This window comes from Hyla sarda, unplaced genomic scaffold, assembly GCF_029499605.1.
Source record: "Hyla sarda isolate aHylSar1 unplaced genomic scaffold, aHylSar1.hap1 scaffold_321, whole genome shotgun sequence".
Lineage (NCBI taxonomy): Eukaryota > Metazoa > Chordata > Amphibia > Anura > Hylidae > Hyla > Hyla sarda.
Window position 1 is genome coordinate 149,177 of NW_026609945.1, and position 25,890 is coordinate 175,066.

Here is a 25,890-nt window from a genome sequence, read left to right on the forward strand (position 1 = left end):
GATGAGATTTTATATTTCTTCATAAGCATTAATCTTATTTTGTCAATTAGGAACATTCAGCACCCACCCGCTATCAAGGCAGCTGCCTATCATGTCATGCCCTACCTGCACAGGTGTGCTGGCTACTCAAATGATCCAATTAAGGAGGCCATTTAGTCAGCAGCAGCAGAAGTCCTGTGCCTGGACGCTCCAACAGCGGCCAGACACAAGCAGAAGCAGAAGCAGCAGAAGCAGCAGCAGCACCACCTTTTGTTTTTTGGCTGCAGCAGCAGCAAGGCCCACAGGGCTGGCTAGCTGGCTAGCCAGCAAGCAGGTAGCAATGAAAGTAGGAATCTTTCTTTTTAACCCTGTAAGGGGGTGGTGCACTGTACCCGAAGATACTGCCATATCGGGTCAATGCATAGGGCGACGGAAGCAAGCTTCGAAATCGGCCCCCGTTCTCAAAAATCCATTTAATATATGGTCCCCAGATAGGGGACGTATCAGATATTAAACTGATAAGAACAGATACTACACTTGATCTTAGCCAAAAGGCCGAGAAGCGATAACCGTGAAAGGGGCGGGCCCAACAAGGTGCCCTTCATGGGCACTATCACTGCTTGCTGTCAGGGAGGCTGCCAGACAATTTTCCATGCACACTCTGGGCTGGGGGGCAGTCAACCACCAGTACACACAGCAGAACCTAAACCCATACCATTATTGCTAAGCAGCAAGACAGGGGCCCATTGCACTCCCACGGGGCCTTTTTAAATGCAATCCATAACCCGGATTTGCCAGGAACCCTTCTTACTCCTCCTACTTGCATGTGACACTGGGCTTAGGATCTGCATAGGAAACACACACACAAGCACACACCTACCTTTGTTGCCTGCAGATGCCTCCTTGGCTGTCCCCAAACGGTATCAAACCAACACCCACGGGAAGCTGTAAGCATAGAGGACATGCCTGCACCCCATTGGACTTACCTGTGTGGGTTAAACCCGGGTTATTTGACAACCTATGGCGGTGATGGTTCTGCTCAGGCAGAGCAGTGCTGATGCTCCTCATAAAGCTGTCGCTGCTGTGAAGGTTCTAGGTGACATCACAAATCCCTATGGTTACATACACAACAAAGCTGGGTTGTTGTTGTTTACACTCTGCAAGGCCTGTGGAAGTGAGTGACATCATAGCACTGTAGTTCTGAGGGTTCTAGATGGATGCAACAATCTCCTGTTGCTTCTATGAAGGCCATAATAGACGACATCACCAAACAGCTCCATAGTCACATACACAGCAAAGGAGAGATGTTGTTTACACCTAGTGATGTCAGTGGTATTGAGTGACATCACAGCACAGTGCTAAGGCTCCTGGGCCTGGACACAGCAGCGGCTGCAATATCTCAACGGAGAATACGTTTATATATATGTGTGTGTGTGCGCGTATATATATATATATATATATATATATATATATATTTCTCCGCCGAAATCGCTTTTAAACCCATTTCCACCTTTTTTTCCCTTCTCTTCCTCTTACTTTTTTTTTCACGTTTTTTTTACGTTTTTCTCCTTTTCGCCTCTTTTCTGGGCGTATTATTCTTCTTTTTCTTCTTTTTTTTCGTCTAATGCATACCCCATCAGTGCAGCAATGCTTATTCAATACCGCCAGCAGATGGAGACACTGGGGGATAATTTTCTAAGGATTTATACTGATTTTTCCTGTCTGAATTTGTCGCACAGAAAGTTGCAGGCCAAATATGTGTGACATTTCTGCGACTTTAGCTTCTAGAGCATTTTTACAACATTATACATAGGTGCTGAATACATAAAAAGCGACTGTTCAGCGACAGACAAGTCGCATCGGCTGAAAGTAGGCCAGAATGTCAGTCCATGTTGGAGCAGGTTTAGATACAGTCTAAAGTATAGATCTCAAAGTCTGTGCACAGAATTTAGCAAGGGCCTCGCACCTTCTGATGCATCAGGTAGGTGCACAATAGCATAGCCTAACCCTCTGTACTTTGGTCTATATTGATGCGGGACATAGACAGCCAGCTGATGACCAATCCATTAGTGCAATGGATGGCTGGAAGCATTTGTCTTTGCAATACCACAGAAGCAATGCATGGTCAATGTACAGCAATGACACACCTGTGTGAACAGCCAGGAGACCCCCCCCCCCCCCATGTTATGTTACATAGTTACATAGTTAGTACGGTCGAAAAAAGACATATGTCCATCAAGTTCAACCAGGGAATTAAGGGGTAGGGGTGTGGCGCGATATTGGGGAAGGGATGAGATTTTATATTTCTTCATAAGCATTAATCTTATTTTGTCAATTAGGAACATTCAGCACCCACCCGCTATCAAGGCAGCTGCCTATCATGTCATGCCCTACCTGCACAGGTGTGCTGGCTACTCAAATGATCCAATTAAGGAGGCCATTTAGTCAGCAGCAGCAGAAGTCCTGTGCCTGGACGCTCCAACAGCGGCCAGACACAAGCAGAAGCAGAAGCAGCAGAAGCAGCAGCAGCACCACCTTTTGTTTTTTGGCTGCAGCAGCAGCAAGGCCCACAGGGCTGGCTAGCTGGCTAGCCAGCAAGCAGGTAGCAATGAAAGTAGGAATCTTTCTTTTTAACCCTGTAAGGGGGTGGTGCACTGTACCCGAAGATACTGCCATATCGGGTCAATGCATAGGGCGACGGAAGCAAGCTTCGAAATCGGCCCCCGTTCTCAAAAATCCATTTAATATATGGTCCCCAGATAGGGGACGTATCAGATATTAAACTGATAAGAACAGATACTACACTTGATCTTAGCCAAAAGGCCGAGAAGCGATAACCGTGAAAGGGGCGGGCCCAACAAGGTGCCCTTCATGGGCACTATCACTGCTTGCTGTCAGGGAGGCTGCCAGACAATTTTCCATGCACACTCTGGGCTGGGGGGCAGTCAACCACCAGTACACACAGCAGAACCTAAACCCATACCATTATTGCTAAGCAGCAAGACAGGGGCCCATTGCACTCCCACGGGCCCTTTTTAAATGCAATCCATAACCCGGATTTGCCAGGAACCCTTCTTACTCCTCCTACTTGCATGTGACACTGGGCTTAGGATCTGCATAGGAAACACACACACAAGCACACACCTACCTTTGTTGCCTGCAGATGCCTCCTTGGCTGTCCCCAAACGGTATCAAACCAACACCCACGGGAAGCTGTAAGCATAGAGGACATGCCTGCACCCCATTGGACTTACCTGTGTGGGTTAAACCCGGGTTATTTGACAACCTATGGCGGTGATGGTTCTGCTCAGGCAGAGCAGTGCTGATGCTCCTCATAAAGCTGTCGCTGCTGTGAAGGTTCTAGGTGACATCACAAATCCCTATGGTTACATACACAACAAAGCTGGGTTGTTGTTGTTTACACTCTGCAAGGCCTGTGGAAGTGAGTGACATCATAGCACTGTAGTTCTGAGGGTTCTAGATGGATGCAACAATCTCCTGTTGCTTCTATGAAGGCCATAATAGACGACATCACCAAACAGCTCCATAGTCACATACACAGCAAAGGAGAGATGTTGTTTACACCTAGTGATGTCAGTGGTATTGAGTGACATCACAGCACAGTGCTAAGGCTCCTGGGCCTGGACACAGCAGCGGCTGCAATATCTCAACGGAGAATACGTTTATATATATGTGTGTGTGTGCGCGTATATATATATATATATATATATATATATATATATATATATATATATATTTCTCCGCCGAAATCACTTTTAAACCCATTTCCACCTTTTTTTCCCTTCTCTTCCTCTTACTTTTTTTTCACGTTTTTTTACGTTTTTCTCCTTTTCGCCTCTTTTCTGGGCGTATTATTCTTCTTTTTCTTCTTTTTTTTCGTCTAATGCATACCCCATCAGTGCAGCAATGCTTATTCAATACCACCAGCAGATGGAGACACTGGGGGATAATTTTCTAAGGATTTATACTGATTTTTCCTGTCTGAATTTGTCGCACAGAAAGTTGCAGGCCAAATATGTGTGACATTTCTGCGACTTTAGCTTCTAGAGCATTTTTACAACATTATACATAGGTGCTGAATACATAAAAAGCGACTGTTCAGCGACAGACAAGTCGCATCGGCTGAAAGTAGGCCAGAATGTCAGTCCATGTTGGAGCAGGTTTAGATACAGTCTAAAGTATAGATCTCAAAGTCTGTGCACAGAATTTAGCAAGGGCCTCGCACCTTCTGATGCATCAGGTAGGTGCACAATAGCATAGCCTAACCCTCTGTACTTTGGTCTATATTGATGCGGGACATAGACAGCCAGCTGATGACCAATCCATTAGTGCAATGGATGGCTGGAAGCATTTGCCTTTGCAATACCACAGAAGCAATGCATGGTCAATGTACAGCAATGACACACCTGTGTGAACAGCCAGGAGACCCCCCCCCCCCCCCCCCATGTTATGTTACATAGTTACATAGTTAGTACGGTCGAAAAAAGACATATGTCCATCAAGTTCAACCAGGGAATTAAGGGGTAGGGGGTGTGGCGCGATATTGGGGAAGGGATGAGATTTTATATTTCTTCATAAGCATTAATCTTATTTTGTCAATTAGGAACATTCAGCACCCACCCGCTATCAAGGCAGCTGCCTATCATGTCATGCCCTACCTGCACAGGTGTGCTGGCTACTCAAATGATCCAATTAAGGAGGCCATTTAGTCAGCAGCAGCAGAAGTCCTGTGCCTGGACGCTCCAACAGCGGCCAGACACAAGCAGAAGCAGAAGCAGCAGAAGCAGCAGCAGCACCACCTTTTGTTTTTTGGCTGCAGCAGCAGCAAGGCCCACAGGGCTGGCTAGCTGGCTAGCCAGCAAGCAGGTAGCAATGAAAGTAGGAATCTTTCTTTTTAACCCTGTAAGGGGGTGGTGCACTGTACCCGAAGATACTGCCATATCGGGTCAATGCATAGGGCGACGGAAGCAAGCTTCGAAATCGGCCCCCGTTCTCAAAAATCCATTTAATATATGGTCCCCAGATAGGGGACGTATCAGATATTAAACTGATAAGAACAGATACTACACTTGATCTTAGCCAAAAGGCCGAGAAGCGATAACCGTGAAAGGGGCGGGCCCAACAAGGTGCCCTTCATGGGCACTATCACTGCTTGCTGTCAGGGAGGCTGCCAGACAATTTTCCATGCACACTCTGGGCTGGGGGGCAGTCAACCACCAGTACACACAGCAGAACCTAAACCCATACCATTATTGCTAAGCAGCAAGACAGGGGCCCATTGCACTCCCACGGGGCCTTTTTAAATGCAATCCATAACCCGGATTTGCCAGGAACCCTTCTTACTCCTCCTACTTGCATGTGACACTGGGCTTAGGATCTGCATAGGAAACACACACACAAGCACACACCTACCTTTGTTGCCTGCAGATGCCTCCTTGGCTGTCCCCAAACGGTATCAAACCAACACCCACGGGAAGCTGTAAGCATAGAGGACATGCCTGCACCCCATTGGACTTACCTGTGTGGGTTAAACCCGGGTTATTTGACAACCTATGGCGGTGATGGTTCTGCTCAGGCAGAGCAGTGCTGATGCTCCTCATAAAGCTGTCGCTGCTGTGAAGGTTCTAGGTGACATCACAAATCCCTATGGTTACATACACAACAAAGCTGGGTTGTTGTTGTTTACACTCTGCAAGGCCTGTGGAAGTGAGTGACATCATAGCACTGTAGTTCTGAGGGTTCTAGATGGATGCAACAATCTCCTGTTGCTTCTATGAAGGCCATAATAGACGACATCACCAAACAGCTCCATAGTCACATACACAGCAAAGGAGAGATGTTGTTTACACCTAGTGATGTCAGTGGTATTGAGTGACATCACAGCACAGTGCTAAGGCTCCTGGGCCTGGACACAGCAGCGGCTGCAATATCTCAACGGAGAATACGTTTATATATATGTGTGTGTGTGCGCGTATATATATATATATATATATATATATATATATATATATTTCTCCGCCGAAATCACTTTTAAACCCATTTCCACCTTTTTTTCCCTTCTCTTCCTCTTACTTTTTTTTCACGTTTTTTTACGTTTTTCTCCTTTTCGCCTCTTTTCTGGGCGTATTATTCTTCTTTTTCTTCTTTTTTTTCGTCTAATGCATACCCCATCAGTGCAGCAATGCTTATTCAATACCACCAGCAGATGGAGACACTGGGGGATAATTTTCTAAGGATTTATACTGATTTTTCCTGTCTGAATTTGTCGCACAGAAAGTTGCAGGCCAAATATGTGTGACATTTCTGCGACTTTAGCTTCTAGAGCATTTTTACAACATTATACATAGGTGCTGAATACATAAAAAGCGACTGTTCAGCGACAGACAAGTCGCATCGGCTGAAAGTAGGCCAGAATGTCAGTCCATGTTGGAGCAGGTTTAGATACAGTCTAAAGTATAGATCTCAAAGTCTGTGCACAGAATTTAGCAAGGGCCTCGCACCTTCTGATGCATCAGGTAGGTGCACAATAGCATAGCCTAACCCTCTGTACTTTGGTCTATATTGATGCGGGACATAGACAGCCAGCTGATGACCAATCCATTAGTGCAATGGATGGCTGGAAGCATTTGTCTTTGCCTTTGCAATACCACAGAAGCAATGCATGGTCAATGTACAGCAATGACACACCTGTGTGAACAGCCAGGAGACCCCCCCCCCCCCCCATGTTATGTTACATAGTTACATAGTTAGTACGGTCGAAAAAAGACATATGTCCATCAAGTTCAACCAGGGAATTAAGGGGTAGGGGTGTGGCGCGATATTGGGGAAGGGATGAGATTTTATATTTCTTCATAAGCATTAATCTTATTTTGTCAATTAGGAACATTCAGCACCCACCCGCTATCAAGGCAGCTGCCTATCATGTCATGCCCTACCTGCACAGGTGTGCTGGCTACTCAAATGATCCAATTAAGGAGGCCATTTAGTCAGCAGCAGCAGAAGTCCTGTGCCTGGACGCTCCAACAGCGGCCAGACACAAGCAGAAGCAGAAGCAGCAGAAGCAGCAGCAGCACCACCTTTTGTTTTTTGGCTGCAGCAGCAGCAAGGCCCACAGGGCTGGCTAGCTGGCTAGCCAGCAAGCAGGTAGCAATGAAAGTAGGAATCTTTCTTTTTAACCCTGTAAGGGGGTGGTGCACTGTACCCGAAGATACTGCCATATCGGGTCAATGCATAGGGCGACGGAAGCAAGCTTCGAAATCGGCCCCCGTTCTCAAAAATCCATTTAATATATGGTCCCCAGATAGGGGACGTATCAGATATTAAACTGATAAGAACAGATACTACACTTGATCTTAGCCAAAAGGCCGAGAAGCGATAACCGTGAAAGGGGCGGGCCCAACAAGGTGCCCTTCATGGGCACTATCACTGCTTGCTGTCAGGGAGGCTGCCAGACAATTTTCCATGCACACTCTGGGCTGGGGGGCAGTCAACCACCAGTACACACAGCAGAACCTAAACCCATACCATTATTGCTAAGCAGCAAGACAGGGGCCCATTGCACTCCCACGGGGCCTTTTTAAATGCAATCCATAACCCGGATTTGCCAGGAACCCTTCTTACTCCTCCTACTTGCATGTGACACTGGGCTTAGGATCTGCATAGGAAACACACACACAAGCACACACCTACCTTTGTTGCCTGCAGATGCCTCCTTGGCTGTCCCCAAACGGTATCAAACCAACACCCACGGGAAGCTGTAAGCATAGAGGACATGCCTGCACCCCATTGGACTTACCTGTGTGGGTTAAACCCGGGTTATTTGACAACCTATGGCGGTGATGGTTCTGCTCAGGCAGAGCAGTGCTGATGCTCCTCATAAAGCTGTCGCTGCTGTGAAGGTTCTAGGTGACATCACAAATCCCTATGGTTACATACACAACAAAGCTGGGTTGTTGTTGTTTACACTCTGCAAGGCCTGTGGAAGTGAGTGACATCATAGCACTGTAGTTCTGAGGGTTCTAGATGGATGCAACAATCTCCTGTTGCTTCTATGAAGGCCATAATAGACGACATCACCAAACAGCTCCATAGTCACATACACAGCAAAGGAGAGATGTTGTTTACACCTAGTGATGTCAGTGGTATTGAGTGACATCACAGCACAGTGCTAAGGCTCCTGGGCCTGGACACAGCAGCGGCTGCAATATCTCAACGGAGAATACGTTTATATATATGTGTGTGTGTGCGCGTATATATATATATATATATATATATATATATATATATATATATATTTCTCCGCCGAAATCACTTTTAAACCCATTTCCACCTTTTTTTCCCTTCTCTTCCTCTTACTTTTTTTTCACGTTTTTTTACGTTTTTCTCCTTTTCGCCTCTTTTCTGGGCGTATTATTCTTCTTTTTCTTCTTTTTTTTCGTCTAATGCATACCCCATCAGTGCATCAATGCTTATTCAATACCGCCAGCAGATGGAGACACTGGGGGATAATTTTCTAAGGATTTATACTGATTTTTCCTGTCTGAATTTGTCGCACAGAAAGTTGCAGGCCAAATATGTGTGACATTTCTGCGACTTTAGCTTCTAGAGCATTTTTACAACATTATACATAGGTGCTGAATACATAAAAAGCGACTGTTCAGCGACAGACAAGTCGCATCGGCTGAAAGTAGGCCAGAATGTCAGTCCATGTTGGAGCAGGTTTAGATACAGTCTAAAGTATAGATCTCAAAGTCTGTGCACAGAATTTAGCAAGGGCCTCGCACCTTCTGATGCATCAGGTAGGTGCACAATAGCATAGCCTAACCCTCTGTACTTTGGTCTATATTGATGCGGGACATAGACAGCCAGCTGATGACCAATCCATTAGTGCAATGGATGGCTGGAAACATTTGTCTTTGCCTTTGCAATACCACAGAAGCAATGCATGGTCAATGTACAGCAATGACACACCTGTGTGAACAGCCAGGAGACCCCCCCCCCCCCCATGTTATGTTACATAGTTACATAGTTAGTACGGTCGAAAAAAGACATATGTCCATCAAGTTCAACCAGGGAATTAAGGGGTAGGGGTGTGGCGCGATATTGGGGAAGGGATGAGATTTTATATTTCTTCATAAGCATTAATCTTATTTTGTCAATTAGGAACATTCAGCACCCACCCGCTATCAAGGCAGCTGCCTATCATGTCATGCCCTACCTGCACAGGTGTGCTGGCTACTCAAATGATCCAATTAAGGAGGCCATTTAGTCAGCAGCAGCAGAAGTCCTGTGCCTGGACGCTCCAACAGCGGCCAGACACAAGCAGAAGCAGAAGCAGCAGAAGCAGCAGCAGCACCACCTTTTGTTTTTTGGCTGCAGCAGCAGCAAGGCCCACAGGGCTGGCTAGCTGGCTAGCCAGCAAGCAGGTAGCAATGAAAGTAGGAATCTTTCTTTTTAACCCTGTAAGGGGGTGGTGCACTGTACCCGAAGATACTGCCATATCGGGTCAATGCATAGGGCGACGGAAGCAAGCTTCGAAATCGGCCCCCGTTCTCAAAAATCCATTTAATATATGGTCCCCAGATAGGGGACGTATCAGATATTAAACTGATAAGAACAGATTTTTGATTGAAAGAGCTTTATTTTCCGTTCAGTCATTACAAGTCGTACAATAAATTACAGTCACACAAAGCATGATAGTACAATACACAGCAAAGGTTCCCTAAGCTATACATCGCACACCATGCTACTGTAACATTCAGCTCAATCCTGCAATATAAAGGCACAAGAGATCAAACAAAAACCAAATAATACAATCTGTGATCGGGGTAGGGGTGTGGGGCGACTATGTGGGGGTAGGGAGGGGGCGGATCACAGGGCCAAACTGTTGGGCTGTATCTTCAGGGAGACATGAGAGAAGGAGAGGGGTCTTCACTCCTCTTCTTCCTCATCAACGGCCGAGCTGTCCAAGATGGAATAGTCTCTAAGCAGGTTCTTGATGAACCTGCGGCAGTCCCGGACGGACATGTTTTCCCTGTTGATCACGAGGCGGTTCCTGGCAAGCCACACTGCGTCCTTAAAACAGTTCATAAGGCGCCAGGCCTCCTGGATGGCCTCCACGTCGTGGGTCCCAGGGAACAGGCCGTAAAGCACCGAATGGTACGATAGGCAGCTCCTGGGCACTGAGTCTCTGAGTTCCTGTTCTAGGGCGTCCAACAGACCCTGTGCAAAGGGGCACTGCCAAAACACGTGGAAAGATGTTTCCTCCACGTAGGGGCAACGGGGGCAGTACCGGGTCTTGCACAGGTTGCGGGCATGCATGAATGACCTGAGAGAGAGACCTCCCATGACGGCCATCCACGACAAGTCCTTGTGTCCATTGGTAAGCCGCTTTGAGGCCACATTGTTCCAAACTGTCTCTGCAGTGGCTGCGGGGAGTCCCGGAACCAGCTCGGTCGAGTCCTTAGCTCGGATGAGCTTGTGGATTGTCTTCGGCTTCCATAGGTCGGGTTTCAGTCCTTCCAGCTGGTGCTCCCTCACAAACCGGACAACATCCCCATAGAACCAGGGAGTGTTCCAGTTGTAAGGGATGGAGCTGTCCCACTTGTCCCAGCCCAGCTGTCTCCAGAGGGGCATGAGAAGCAAGCGAGACATGGACCTGCCCGCTGAGCCAGTCTTTTCAACAAGAGTCCGCTGCACCGTGACACATGCAAAGGAGGCCCTCAGCAGAGCGGGGATGTCGGGTATTCCCTTCCCACCCTTGCGGGGTTCCTTGTACATCACGGTCCTCTTGACTCTGTCCATTTTGCCCCAGACGAAGCCAAACACTGTCCGGGTGATGGCCTTGCAAACGGTGGTATGGGGAGGCCAGGCCTGTGCGGTATATTGGAGCACAGGCAAAACTTCACTCCGCAGGACAAGTGCCTTGCCTTCCATCGTGAGCTTTCTGGAGCTCCACAGTCCGATCTTTGAGTTTATCCTTCCTAGTCGGTCTTGCCAAGACTTAAGGGCCGCTCCTTCCTTCCCGAACCAGACTCCAAGAATTTGAATGAAGTCCGGCTTAATAGTAAAGGGGAAGGGGGCGGAAGAAGCCAGGTGCCACTCCCCGAAGAGCGTGGCCTCCGACTTCCCGCAGTTGACTTTTGCCCCCGAAGCTCTGCCGAAGTCCTCGCAGGTCTGGACGAGTGCAGTCATCGAACGCTGGTCAGCGCAGAAGACGGTCACGTCGTCCATGTAGAGCGAGCACTTGACCTCGTGGCGATCTGGTCCTGGTGCGGTGATCCCTCTGATCTCTCCATTCTGCCGGATAGTCTCAGCGAAGAGCTCTATAACACAAACAAAAAGGAGAGGTGAAAGAGGGCAGCCTTGTCTAACCCCTGAAAGAATAGGAAAGGGGTCAGTCTTCCAGCCGTTCACCAACACCGTGCTGTAAATGTCAAAATACATAACGTTAACAAAAGAGCAAAACATCTTCCCCAGACCCAGCCTGCGCAAAACCCTGTCCATGAATGCGTGGGAGACACGGTCGAACGCCTTCTCCTGATCTAAGCTGACCAGGGCGGCGCGGCCCCCGCAGTCCTGGATGTAATGGACCGTGTCTCTCACAAGGGCAAGGCTGTCGGCAATCCTGCGGCCAGGAATGCTGCAGGTCTGGTCCGGATGGACGATCTGCCCCATGACAGGTTTCAGCCTGTTGGCCAGCACCTTGGCGAGGATCTTGTAGTCCACGTTCAGGAGAGAGATGGGACGCCAGTTTTTCAGGTCACATCTCTCCCCCTTCCGCTTATACAAGATCGTGATCATCCCTTCCCTCAACGACGGAGGCATTCTGCCCCCCACCACCATCTCCTCGTACACCTCCAACAGGTCCGGACAGATCAGGTCACCCAGCGCTACGTAGAGCTCGGCCGGGAGACCGTCACTGCCCGGGGTCCTGCCGGGCTTAAAGGATTTAGCGGCAGAGAGCAGCTCCCCCACCGTCAAGGGATCGTCCATAGCCGCCGCACCTGCGGGATCAACAACGTTATTGACACCTGACAGGAACCTCTCGGCGGCTTCGGGGTCGGATGACTTGGGGGCGTAGAGGTTGCTGTAGAAGTCGTGGACGACCCCCATCACTTCCTCCTTACCGCTCCTCATGTGTCCGGTCTCATCTCGTAGCTCAGTCAGGGGCGTGTGGCCGGCATGGAGCTTCCTGAAAAAGAAAGAGTTACATTTCTCACCCTTCTCCAGGTTCTCCACCTTGGAACGAAAGACGATTCGCTTGGATTCCTCCTCAAAGTGCCTTTTCAAGCTCTTTTTGGTCTCCTCCAGCTCCTCCCTGACGTCCCAGCCACACTGGAGCAGGTAAGAACAGATACTACACTTGATCTTAGCCAAAAGGCCGAGAAGCGATAACCGTGAAAGGGGCGGGCCCAACAAGGTGCCCTTCATGGGCACTATCACTGCTTGCTGTCAGGGAGGCTGCCAGACAATTTTCCATGCACACTCTGGGCTGGGGGGCAGTCAACCACCAGTACACACAGCAGAACCTAAACCCATACCATTATTGCTAAGCAGCAAGACAGGGGCCCATTGCACTCCCACGGGGCCTTTTTAAATGCAATCCATAACCCGGATTTGCCAGGAACCCTTCTTACTCCTCCTACTTGCATGTGACACTGGGCTTAGGATCTGCATAGGAAACACACACACAAGCACACACCTACCTTTGTTGCCTGCAGATGCCTCCTTGGCTGTCCCCAAACGGTATCAAACCAACACCCACGGGAAGCTGTAAGCATAGAGGACATGCCTGCACCCCATTGGACTTACCTGTGTGGGTTAAACCCGGGTTATTTGACAACCTATGGCGGTGATGGTTCTGCTCAGGCAGAGCAGTGCTGATGCTCCTCATAAAGCTGTCGCTGCTGTGAAGGTTCTAGGTGACATCACAAATCCCTATGGTTACATACACAACAAAGCTGGGTTGTTGTTGTTTACACTCTGCAAGGCCTGTGGAAGTGAGTGACATCATAGCACTGTAGTTCTGAGGGTTCTAGATGGATGCAACAATTGGGGATTTTCCTAGTATTATGACGGAAAATATGGATTTTATAAAAGACAGGAGGCGAGCATTATATGCATTGTTCTTCTTTACTGCAGACATATAGCAGCCCATAAACAGTTAAATTCCACAAGAAAAAACTTTACACACAATGTGAAACGTACAGGTGTGACCACCTAACTTGCTAGATAAATGTAACCAATGAGAATACAGGATCCCATATATAAGGTTCAGGTAAAGCATATTCTTCCTCTTCTTTGTGCGGATAGATAAGTTCAACATAAAGTCCAATAAGTAAGGTCCAACTGAAAAATTTTCTGTAACTTCGAAAAACTGTAGAATGACTGAATAGGGTTGTATACAATTTGGACTCCTTCAATGATGTAATTGGAGGAAAACTTGAGAGAGGAAAGAGGTCATCATCCAAAAGAATATAAATTGAAGAACGTAGGTCGACATCCCTGGTTGATTAATAAGCTGAAATATATCAAAATATAATAGTTAGAAGGGTGGTAGAGGGAGGGATAATGCTCGCCTCCTGTCTTTTATAAAATCCATATTTTCCGTCATAATACTAGGAAAATCCCCAATTTTATAACAAGACAGGAGGCTCGCATTATATGCATGTTTAAAGTTATCGAATTATATTCAACAAACAAAAAATAATAATCAATTATAGTAATGACATAGATATATGGGAATCAGGTCTATAATAAAAGGTTTTAAAAGTTGAATCTGAAGACCAATTAGCTGCCTTCAGAAGGTCTGATAAAGAGCCACCTGTTTGAATTATTTTAGTGGATACTGCTCCTCTAACAGAATGAGCCCCAAATACCGAAGTATCGATACCAGCCATACACATGACGTTTCTGACCCATCTAGCTAGAGTTGCAGAAGAAACAGGTAAATGAGGTTTACAGAAGGAAATGAGTAATTGAGAACAAGCAGAATGTCGAAGTGTTAAAGTTCTAGTCTCATATGCTTGAAGACATTTGACTACACAAAGTTTGTCGTTATGAGGAAAGGATGGATAAAACACCTGACGAATATTAGTTTTTGTCCTTTTATATATAAAGAAGATAACTCCTTGAGGGGAGAATTGTCTTTGAGATACATCAAGAATTCTGACATCAGAAATCCTTTTAATGGATATTAGACAGAGTAACGTAGTTAATTTAAAAGACAGAAGTTTTAACGAAAGAGTATCATTATCTTGCCACGAATTAAACAATTCTAAAATTAAATTGACATCCCAAGTAGATTGATATTTGGGAGTGGGTGGACGTTTAAAACGCATGCCTTTTAGAAGTTTACATACAATCGGATGTTTCCCAATGGGGAGAGTATTTACTGGAGAGTGATAGAAAGATATGGCTGATCGGTACAGGTTCAACGTACGATACGCTTTTCCTGAATCAAAAGAAGCCGATAGATAATTCAAGATACAGGGAATAGGTGCCGATATGGGATCCAGATCCCGTTGTAGGCACCAATCAGACCAAAGTCTCCAGGCTGATCTATAAGCGATCCTGGTGCCTGGAGCCCATGCTTCTGATAAAATGTCTCTAGTTGATTGAGAAAGTACGTACTCCGAGGGGATTGGCCTGAAATTAACCAAGCTACAAGTTGAAGTTGTTGCGACACAATCAGTGGATGTGGATTCCCTAGGGGGTCTAACAACAAATTGTTGAGATTGGGTAAGATCCTTGGATAATCTATTAACATCCCCAATATTTGGGGGAACCAAGGTTGTGATGGCCACCACGGAGTTTTTAGTACTACCGAAGCTTTCTGAATTGAGATCTGGAAAAGTAACCTGGGGATCAGAATGAAGGGGGGAAACGCATATAGTCTCTGATTTGGCCAAATTTGTATGAGAGCATCTGTCCCTAATGATTCCGGATCCGGGGGCCAACTGAAGAATCTTTGAATCTGACGATTCAGTCTGGAAGCGAACAGGTCCAAGTATAGAGGACCCCACAAAAGATGAAGTTGGTGAAATATAGAAGGATCTAATCTCCAATCGCTGTAATCCTTGAGATAGCGGGAATTCCAATCGGCTATTATATTGGAAAGGCCCGGGATGTACTCTGCTTTGAGAATGATCTCCCTGTCCAAACAAAAATGCCATAGGTCTTTGGCAATGCTCGCCAACATAGGGGAATTCGTTCCTCCTAAACGATTGATATATTGGACCGCTGAAATATTGTCCATGCGTAAAAGTATACAACAATGGGTTCTGTCCCCCACAAAACTCTTGAGGGCAAAGAATCCGGCCATCAATTCCAGACAATTGATGTGGATTTGAGATTCCTGGATGGACCATTTGCCACCCGTGGATAGGTGGCCACAACGAGCTCCCCATCCAGTTAGGCTTGCGTCTGATTCCAGAATTAGATCTGGCAGGGGGTTGAAAATGGTCTTCCCATTCCATTCCTGGATATGGTGCAGCCACCAAATTAACTCTTCCTTCGCTTCTGAAGATAGTTGGATCTCGTCTGAGTATCCCAAGCCTTCTCTCAAGTGCTGAATTTTTAGACGTTGAAGAGCTCGATAGTGTAACGGGGCCGGAAAGATGGCCTGAATTGATGCAGATAAGAGACCCACAATTCGAGCTATGGCTCGAAGAGAAATTAGGTTTTTGTTGAGTAATGATCGAATTTCCCTGCGAATCGTCTTCAATTTCTTCAATGGAAGGCTCAATAGAGCCGTCTGAGAATTGATCAAGAAACCCAGAAATTCCATTTCCTGAGAAGGAACAAGAATGGATTTGTCTTGGTTTATTAAGAATCCGAGATTTGATAACAGATCCAGAGTCCAATTCATATGGAGAATGGCTAATTGGTATGAACTTGCCATAATGAGAATGTCGTCCAAATAAATTATGAGACGAACACCTCTGGATCGTAATAGTGCTATTATTGGTTTCATCAATTTGGTGAAACACCAAGGGGCCGATGAAAGGCCGAAGGGAAGACAAGTGAACTGCCATTTGTTCCCTTTCCAAACAAATTGAAGAAACGGTTGGGAAATAGGATGAATTGGTACCGTGAGGTAAGCATCTTTTAGATCGACTTTTATCATCCAATCGTTTTCCCATAACATGTCTCTTAGAAGATGGATGCCCTCCATCTTGAAATGGCGATATATTACTAAATTGTTTAATGTTTTTAAATTTATTACTGGGCGATAGCCAGCATCCTTCTTTTTCACTAGAAAAAGATTGCTTACATAACCTGGAGAATTTAGGGGTACCTGAATAATGGCTTGTTTGGTCAGAAGGTCTTTTATTTCCAATTCTATAAGATTTTGATCCTCCACAGAAAAATGAATGGGAGGAGGAGGAAGAGTTTGAGATGGAATAGTAATGAATTCTATCAGATAACCCTTTGTTGTATTGATAATCCATTGGTCGGAAGATATCCTTTCCCAAAAATGGGAAAAATGTAGGAGTCTTCCGCCCACTGGGGGAAGGAAAGAAGTTGTTAATTGTGCACTTACCTGTTGGTCTGGAACGGGTGTTGAATCTTTGTCCCCTTGGTCTCCATGTTCGACCTCGATAAGGGAAAAAGGGTTGGGGTTGAGGTTGTGGTTGGGGAGGGGGGATGGAATAGGCAGCTCTGTCTGTGTAAGCGGGGCCTCTATATTGTGCTCTGAATTGAGTGTGACGGCCGGGAAAACGACCCCTGCTTCTCCCGGCCCTTCCAAAAACCCTAGTGGGAAAGACTTTTTTCAATGACACCTGGGCTTTGTCCAGTGTGGAAAATAAGCCCACGTACTTAGAAATTTATTTGATAAAATTGTCACCGAAAAGGTGATTATCCACATCCGTGGATGTAGGAGTGGGAGCCAAATAGGTTAGCTGTGGGTCTAATTTTAATAAAATAGATCGTCTTCTCTCTATACAGAAGGCCTCATTTATGCTACCGAACAAGCAAATAGTCCTTTGTATCCATCCCCTAAGGGAGTCATTGTTAATAGGGTTGCCAGTTTTAAATGCCTCTTCGGACATTTCCATAATACGAGTCAATGGGCCCAGTAAATCTAAGAACTTATCCTGACACAGTTTAAAACTGCGGTCAATTCCTTTAATAGGATTTTTTCCCGATTTTTGTATGAATCTAGATAAAATAGGATCAATATCGGGAGTAGCTGAGGAAGCTGTGGATAAAGTGGGACGTGGGCACTCGGCCCTAAGTTTATTCCTGGCTTTATTGTCCATGTTTTTACGTAGCCAGAGACAAATAAATTTGTCTACCTCAGCAGATGGGGTCCACTCTCCGGATCTGGGGTGAACTATTTGGGAGGGATCAAAGTAAGGAATGCCTTGACTATCTACCACCATAGAACTAGAAGGTGTACTGTCATCACAATAAACATCACCCTCAATTTCAGTAGGTAAGTATGAGGGGTCATTTCCATCCGTAAAATCGGAGTCATCAACAAGTTCCCCATCATCTCGTTCTCCATTATAATATTCATAGGTTTCATCGTAAACATATTCCTCAGATATAGGTATATCAGATGTAATATTAACCCGTGTATCATTATACTCCTCCCGGGTAGAGGGTCCTGGATGTTGTGTGGTAACATCAGTATGACTGCACTTTTTAAGCAGATTATCATCATCATTTTGACCTTTTTCTTTGAAAATAGTTTTTCTATGTTTTTTAGGTAATAGGTCATCATGGGAAGAAAGTCTCTTTTTTGTATGACTATGGGAACTCAGGGATTGGTGTGCCAGTTGTGCTGAAGATTGAGATATCGCTCTGGCTACAGAGTCTGCAATGGTTTCTTGAACCGCTGCCATGGCATTATTAACGGCAGTGTGCACAGATCTAGAGACTGAATGGTCCACCAATAATTGTAGTTGGTCATTGATAATAATGTCAGAATTAGAGGACTTTTGCTGTTCAGTAGACATAGTGAAATAGTAGGGCACTTAGTATAATTATTTCCAAAATTAATATATGTTGAAATTAATATATGTGAATATCCAGGAAATAATTAATTAAATATATATAAGTAAATTGTAATACTGTAGTCCTAAAAAGGACAAGATAAGACAGAAACCCCCGAGAATAAAGTAAAAATTATTATTCTAAAGACAGTATATCACTATTGTGAGGAGAAGTGTCACAGGGAGGATTCCTGTCAGGCGAGCAGCGCGCGTCTGACAGGAACGGCTCGAGCGCAGCAAGTGAGAACCACTTGCGCCGAGTTCTCGCGAGACTTAGAAGCAGTCTCGTACAGGGGAAACTGAGGAGGTGCGCGATGTATTAATGGCCGCCGGAGAGTAGCGGGACCACAAGAGCGCACGACAAAGGTAATGTATAGTCAAATTAACCGGAAAGTTAAGATAAAGAAAATAAAAATGAATGTTTAAATCTATACCCGCAGCCGGACAAGGGATAGTAATGGCGTAAGACAGGAAAGATAGATAGACAGAGAATACAGTAGTAATGGAAGGAAAATATCTACTAGAATATATAATTGTATGTTATAAAATTGAATGTACACAGTGATACTTATCTGGCTGCAAGCAGCAAAGAAGAGGAAGAATATGCTTTACCTGAACCTTATATATGGGATCCTGTATTCTCATTGGTTACATTTATCTAGCAAGTTAGGTGGTCACACCTGTACGTTTCACATTGTGTGTAAAGTTTTTTCTTGTGGAATTTAACTGTTTATGGGCTGCTATATGTCTGCAGTAAAGAAGAACAATGCATATAATGCGAGCCTCCTGTCTTGTTATAAAATCTCCTGTTGCTTCTATGAAGGCCATAATAGACGACATCACCAAACAGCTCCATAGTCACATACACAGCAAAGGAGAGATGTTGTTTACACCTAGTGATGTCAGTGGTATTGAGTGACATCACAGCACAGTGCTAAGGCTCCTGGGCCTGGACACAGCAGCGGCTGCAATATCTCAACGGAGAATACGTTTATATATATGTGTGTGTGTGCGCGTATATATATATATATATATATATATATATATATATATATATATATATATATATATATATATATTTCTCCGCCGAAATCACTTTTAAACCCATTTCCACCTTTTTTTCCCTTCTCTTCCTCTTACTTTTTTTTCACGTTTTTTTACGTTTTTCTCCTTTTCGCCTCTTTTCTGGGCGTATTATTCTTCTTTTTTTTCTTTTTTTTCGTCTAATGCATACCCCATCAGTGCAGCTATGCTTATTCAATACCGCCAGCAGATGGAGACACTGGGGGATAATTTTCTAAGGATTTATACTGATTTTTCCTGTCTGAATTTGTCGCACAGAAAGTTGCAGGCCAAATATGTGTGACATTTCTGCGACTTTAGCTTCTAGAGCATTTTTACAACATTATACATAGGTGCTGAATACATAAAAAGCGACTGTTCAGCGACAGACAAGTCGCATCGGCTGAAAGTAGGCCAGAATGTCAGTCCATGTTGGAGCAGGTTTAGATACAGTCTAAAGTATAGATCTCAAAGTCTGTGCACAGAATTTAGCAAGGGCCTCGCACCTTCTGATGCATCAGGTAGGTGCACAATAGCATAGCCTAACCCTCTGTACTTTGGTCTATATTGATGCGGGACATAGACAGCCAGCTGATGACCAATCCATTAGTGCAATGGATGGCTGGAAGCATTTGTCTTTGCCTTTGCAATACCACAGAAGCAATGCATGGTCAATGTACAGCAATGACACACCTGTGTGAACAGCCAGGAGACCCCCCCCCCCCCCCAAGTTATGTTACATAGTTACATAGTTAGTACGGTCGAAAAAAGACATATGTCCATCAAGTTCAACCAGGGAATTAAGGGGTAGGGGTGTGGCGCGATATTGGGGAAGGGATGAGATTTTATATTTCTTCATAAGCATTAATCTTATTTTGTCAATTAGGAACATTCAGCACCCACCCGCTATCAAGGCAGCTGCCTATCATGTCATGCCCTACTGTTACGCCGAGCGCTCCGGGTCCCCGCTCCTCCCCGGAGCGCTCGCTTCACTCTCCCCGCGGCAGCGCTCCGGTCACGTCCTCTGACCCGGGGCGCTGCGATTCCGCTGCCAGCCGGGATGCGATCCGCGATGCGGGTAGCGCCCGCTCGCGATGCGCACCCCGGCTCCCCTACCTGACTCGCTCTCCGTCTGTTCTGTCCCGGCGCGCGCGGCCCCGCTCCCTAGGGCGCGCGCGCGCCGGGTCTCTGCGATTTAAAGGGCCACTGCGCCGCTGATTGGCGCAGTGGTCCCAATTAGTGTGTTCACCTGTGCACTTCCCTATATCACCTCACTTCCCCTTCACTCCCTCGCCGGATCTTGTTGCCTTAGTGCCAGTGAAAGCGTTCCTTGTGTGTTCCTTGCCTGTGTTTCCAGACCTTCTGCCGTTGCCCCTGACTACGATCCTTGCTGCCTGCCCCGACCTTCTGCTACGTCCGACCTTGCTTTTGCCTACTCCCTTGTACCGCGCCTATCTTCAGCAGCCAGAGAGGTGAGCCGTTGCTAGTGGATACGACCTGGTCACTACCGCCGCAGCAAGACCATCCCGCTTTGCGGCGGGCTCTGGTGAAAACCAGTAGTGGCTTAGAACCGGTCCACTAGCACGGTCCACGCCAATCCCTCTCTGGCACAGAGGATCCACTACCTGCCAGCCGGCATCGTGACAGTAGATCCGGCCATGGATCCCGCTGAAGTTCCTCTGCCAGTTGTCGCTGACCTCACCACGGTGGTCGCCCAGCAGTCACAACAGATAGCGCAACAAGGCCAACAGCTGTCTCAACTGACCGTTATGCTACAACAGTTACTACCACAGCTTCAGCAGTCATCTCCTCCGCCAGCTCCTGCACCTCCTCCGCAGCGAGTGGCCGCTCCTGGGATACGCTTATCCTTGCCGGATAAATTTGATGGGGACTCTAAGTTTTGCCGTGGCTTTCTTTCCCAATGTTCCCTGCATCTGGAGATGATGTCGGTCCTGTTTCCCACTGAAAGGTCTAAGGTGGCTTTCGTAGTCAGCCTTCTGTCCGGAAAAGCCCTGTCATGGGCCACACCGCTCTGGGACCGCAATGACCCCGTCACTGCCTCTGTACACTCCTTCTTCTCGGAAATCCGAAGTGTCTTTGAGGAACCTGCCCGAGCCTCTTCTGCTGAGACTGCCCTGTTGAACCTGGTCCAGGGTAATTCTTCCGTTGGCGAGTATGCCGTACAATTCCGTACTCTTGCTTCAGAATTGTCCTGGAATAATGAGGCCCTCTGCGCGACCTTCAAAAAAGGCCTATCCAGCAACATTAAAGATGTTCTGGCAGCACGAGAAATTCCTGCTAATCTACATGAACTTATTCACCTAGCCACTCGCATTGACATGCGTTTTTCCGAAAGGCGTCAGGAACTCCGCCAAGATATGGACTCTGTTCGCACGAGGCGTTTCTTCTCCTCGGCTCCTCTCTCCTCTGGTCCCCTGCAATCTGTTCCTGTGCCTCCCGCCGTGGAGGCTATGCAGGTCGACCGGTCTCGCCTGACACCTCAAGAGAGGACACGACGCCGTATGGAGAACCTCTGCCTGTACTGTGCTAGTACCGAACACTTCCTGAGGGATTGTCCTATCCGTCCTCCCCGCCTGGAAAGACGTACGCTGACTCCGCACAAAAGTGAGACAGTCCTTGATGTCTACTCTGCTTCTCCACGTCTTACTGTGCCTGTGCGGATGTCTGCCTCTGCCTCCTCCTTCTCTACAGTGGCCTTCTTGGACTCTGGATCTGCAGGAAATTTTATTTTGGCCTCTCTCGTCAACAGGTTCAACATCCCGGTGACCAGTCTCGCCAGACCCCTCTACATCAATTGTGTAAATAATGAAAGATTGGACTGTACCATACGTTTCCGCACGGAGCCCCTTCTTATGAGCATCGGATCTCATCATGAGAGGATTGAACTTTTGGTCCTCCCCAATTGCACCTCGGAAATTCTCCTTGGACTTCCCTGGCTTCAACTTCATTCCCCTACCCTGGATTGGTCCACTGGGGAGATCAAGAGTTGGGGGTCCTCTTGTTCCAAGAACTGTCTAAAACCGGTTCCCAGTAACCCTTGCCGTAACTCTGTGGTTCCTCCAGTAACCGGTCTCCCTAAGGCCTATATGGACTTCGCGGATGTTTTCTGCAAAAAACAAGCTGAGACTCTACCTCCTCACAGGCCTTATGATTGCCCTATCGACCTCCTCCCGGGCACTACTCCACCCCGGGGCAGAATTTATCCTCTCTCTGCCCCAGAGACTCTTGCCATGTCCGAATACGTCCAGGAGAATCTAAAAAAGGGCTTTATCCGTAAATCCTCCTCTCCTGCCGGAGCCGGATTTTTCTTTGTGTCCAAAAAAGATGGCTCCCTACGTCCTTGCATTGACTACCGCGGTCTTAATAAAATCACGGTTAAGAACCGCTACCCCTTACCCCTCATCTCTGAACTCTTTGATCGCCTCCAAGGTGCCCACATCTTCACTAAATTGGACTTAAGAGGCGCCTATAACCTCATCCGCATCAGAGAGGGGGACGAGTGGAAAACGGCATTTAACACCAGAGATGGACACTTTGAGTATCTGGTCATGCCCTTTGGACTGTGCAACGCCCCTGCCGTTTTCCAAGACTTTGTCAATGAAATTTTTCGTGATCTGTTATACTCCTGTGTTGTTGTATATCTGGACGATATCCTAATTTTTTCTGCCAATCTAGAAGAACACCGCCAGCATGTCCGTATGGTTCTTCAGAGACTTCGTGACAACCAACTCTATGCCAAAATTGAGAAATGTCTGTTTGAATGCCAATCTCTTCCTTTTCTAGGATATTTGGTCTCTGGCCAGGGACTACAGATGGATCCAGACAAACTCTCTGCCGTCTTAGATTGGCCACGCCCCTCCGGACTCCGTGCTATCCAACGCTTTTTGGGGTTCGCCAATTATTACAGGCAATTTATTCCACATTTTTCTACCATTGTGGCTCCTATCGTGGCTTTAACCAAAAAAAATGCTGATCCCAAGTCCTGGCCTCCTCAAGCAGAAGACGCCTTTAAACGACTCAAGTCTGCCTTTTCTTCGGCTCCCGTCCTCTCCAGACCTGACCCTTCCAAACCTTTCCTATTGGAGGTTGATGCCTCCTCAGTGGGAGCTGGAGCTGTTCTTCTACAAAAAAATTCTTCCGGGCATGCTGTCACTTGTGGTTTTTTCTCTAGGACCTTCTCTCCAGCGGAGAGGAACTACTCCATCGGGGATCGAGAGCTTCTAGCCATTAAATTAGCACTTGAGGAATGGAGGCATCTGCTGGAGGGATCAAGTTCTCCTGTTATTATCTACACCGACCACAAGAACCTCTCCTACCTCCAGTCTGCCCAACGGCTGAATCCTCGCCAGGCCCGGTGGTCTCTGTTCTTTGCCCGATTTAATTTTGAGATTCACTTTCGTCCTGCCGATAAGAACATTAGGGCCGATGCTCTCTCTCGTTCCTCGGATGCCTCAGAAGTTGAACTCTCTCCGCAACACATCATTCCACCTGACTGCCTGATCTCCACTTCTCCTGCCTCCATCAGGCAGACTCCTCCAGGAAAGACCTTTGTTTCTCCTCGCCAACGCCTCGGAATCCTCAAATGGGGTCACTCCTCCCATCTCGCAGGTCATGCGGGTATCAAGAAATCTGTGCAACTCATCTCCCGCTTCTATTGGTGGCCGACTCTGGAGACGGATGTTGTGGACTTTGTGCGAGCCTGCACTATCTGTGCCCGGGATAAGACTCCTCGCCAGAAGCCCGCTGGTTTTCTTCATCCTCTGCCTGTCCCCGAACAGCCTTGGTCTCTGATTGTTGGATTTTATTACTGATTTACCCCCTTCCCGTGGCAACACTGTTATTTGGGTGGTCGTTGATCGATTCTCCAAAATGGCACATTTCATCCCTCTTCCTGGTCTTCCTTCTGCGCCTCAGTTGGCTAAACAATTTTTTGTACACATTTTTCGTCTTCACGGGTTGCCTACGCAGATTGTCTCGGATAGAGGCGTCCAATTCGTGTCTAAATTCTGGAGGGCTCTCTGTAAACAACTCAAGATTAAATTAAATTTTTCTTCTGCATATCATCCCCAGTCCAATGGACAAGTAGAAAGGATTAACCAGATCTTGGGTGATTATTTGCGACATTTTGTTTCCTCCCGCCAGGATGACTGGGCAGATCTCCTCCCATGGGCCGAATTCTCGTATAACTTCAGGGTCTCTGAGTCTTCCTCCAAATCCCCATTTTTCGTGGTGTACGGCCGTCACCCTCTTCCCCCCTCCCTACTCCCTTGCCCTCTGGTCTGCCCGCTGTGGATGAAATTTCTCGTGACCTTTCCATCATATGGAGAGAGACCCAAAATTCTCTCTTACAGGCTTCATCACGCATGAAGAAGTTCGCGGATAAGAAAAGAAGAGCTCCCCCCGTTTTTTCCCCTGGAGACAAGGTATGGCTCTCCGCTAAATATGTCCGCTTCCGTGTCCCTAGCTACAAGTTGGGACCACGCTATCTTGGTCCTTTCAAAATTTTGTGTCAAATTAATCCTGTCTCTTATAAACTTCTTCTTCCTCCCTCTCTTCATATCCCTAATGCCTTTCACGTCTCTCTTCTCAAACCACTCATCCTCAAACGTTTTTCTCCCAAATCTGTTCCTCCCACTCCTGTTTCCGGCTCCTCGGACATCTTCTCGGTCAAAGAGATTTTAGCTGCCAAAAAGGTCAGAGGGAAAATTTTTTTTTTAGTGGACTGGGAGGGTTGTGGTCCTGAAGAGAGATCCTGGGAACCTGAGGACAACATCTTAGACAAAAGTCTGCTCCTCAGGTTCTCAGGCTCTAAGAAGAGGGGGAGACCCAAGGGGGGGGGTACTGTTACGCCGAGCGCTCCGGGTCCCCGCTCCTCCCCGGAGCGCTCGCTTCACTCTCCCCGCGGCAGCGCTCCGGTCACGTCCTCTGACCCGGGGCGCTGCGATTCCGCTGCCAGCCGGGATGCGATCCGCGATGCGGGTAGCGCCCGCTCGCGATGCGCACCCCGGCTCCCCTACCTGACTCGCTCTCCGTCTGTTCTGTCCCGGCGCGCGCGGCCCCGCTCCCTAGGGCGCGCGCGCGCCGGGTCTCTGCGATTTAAAGGGCCACTGCGCCGCTGATTGGCGCAGTGGTCCCAATTAGTGTGTTCACCTGTGCACTTCCCTATATCACCTCACTTCCCCTTCACTCCCTCGCCGGATCTTGTTGCCTTAGTGCCAGTGAAAGCGTTCCTTGTGTGTTCCTTGCCTGTGTTTCCAGACCTTCTGCCGTTGCCCCTGACTACGATCCTTGCTGCCTGCCCCGACCTTCTGCTACGTCCGACCTTGCTTTTGCCTACTCCCTTGTACCGCGCCTATCTTCAGCAGCCAGAGAGGTGAGCCGTTGCTAGGGGATACGACCTGGTCACTACCGCCGCAGCAAGACCATCCCGCTTTGCGGCGGGCTCTGGTGAAAACCAGTAGTGGCTTAGAACCGGTCCACTAGCACGGTCCACGCCAATCCCTCTCTGGCACAGAGGATCCACTACCTGCCAGCCGGCATCGTGACACCTACCTGCACAGGTGTGCTGGCTACTCAAATGATCCAATTAAGGAGGCCATTTAGTCAGCAGCAGCAGAAGTCCTGTGCCTGGACGCTCCAACAGCGGCCAGACACAAGCAGAAGCAGAAGCAGCAGAAGCAGCAGCAGCACCACCTTTTGTTTTTTGGCTGCAGCAGCAGCAAGGCCCACAGGGCTGGCTAGCTGGCTAGCCAGCAAGCAGGTAGCAATGAAAGTAGGAATCTTTCTTTTTAACCCTGTAAGG

At 47.3% G+C, this 25,890-nt stretch overlaps 4 non-coding genes and 2 pseudogenes across 4 annotated transcripts; all 6 read right to left on the minus strand.

Moving 5' to 3' along the window:
* Positions 1-355: 355 nt before the first annotated feature.
* Positions 356-546, minus strand: LOC130329642 (U2 spliceosomal RNA). Its single transcript, XR_008873168.1, has one exon. It is a non-coding gene; the product is annotated as a U2 spliceosomal RNA (small nuclear RNA).
* A 2,077-nt stretch (positions 547-2,623) lies between these two features.
* On the minus strand, positions 2,624-2,814 carry LOC130329643 (U2 spliceosomal RNA). The gene has a single exon (XR_008873169.1). It is a non-coding gene; the product is annotated as a U2 spliceosomal RNA (small nuclear RNA).
* A 2,094-nt stretch (positions 2,815-4,908) lies between these two features.
* On the minus strand, positions 4,909-5,099 carry LOC130329644 (U2 spliceosomal RNA). Its single transcript, XR_008873170.1, has one exon. It is a non-coding gene; the product is annotated as a U2 spliceosomal RNA (small nuclear RNA).
* A 2,086-nt stretch (positions 5,100-7,185) lies between these two features.
* LOC130329647 (U2 spliceosomal RNA) lies at positions 7,186-7,376 on the minus strand. The gene has a single exon (XR_008873172.1). It is a non-coding gene; the product is annotated as a U2 spliceosomal RNA (small nuclear RNA).
* A 2,091-nt stretch (positions 7,377-9,467) lies between these two features.
* On the minus strand, positions 9,468-9,640 carry LOC130329704 (U2 spliceosomal RNA; annotated as a pseudogene).
* A 2,622-nt stretch (positions 9,641-12,262) lies between these two features.
* LOC130329732 (U2 spliceosomal RNA) lies at positions 12,263-12,394 on the minus strand (annotated as a pseudogene).
* Between the last annotated feature and the right edge of the window lie 13,496 nt (positions 12,395-25,890).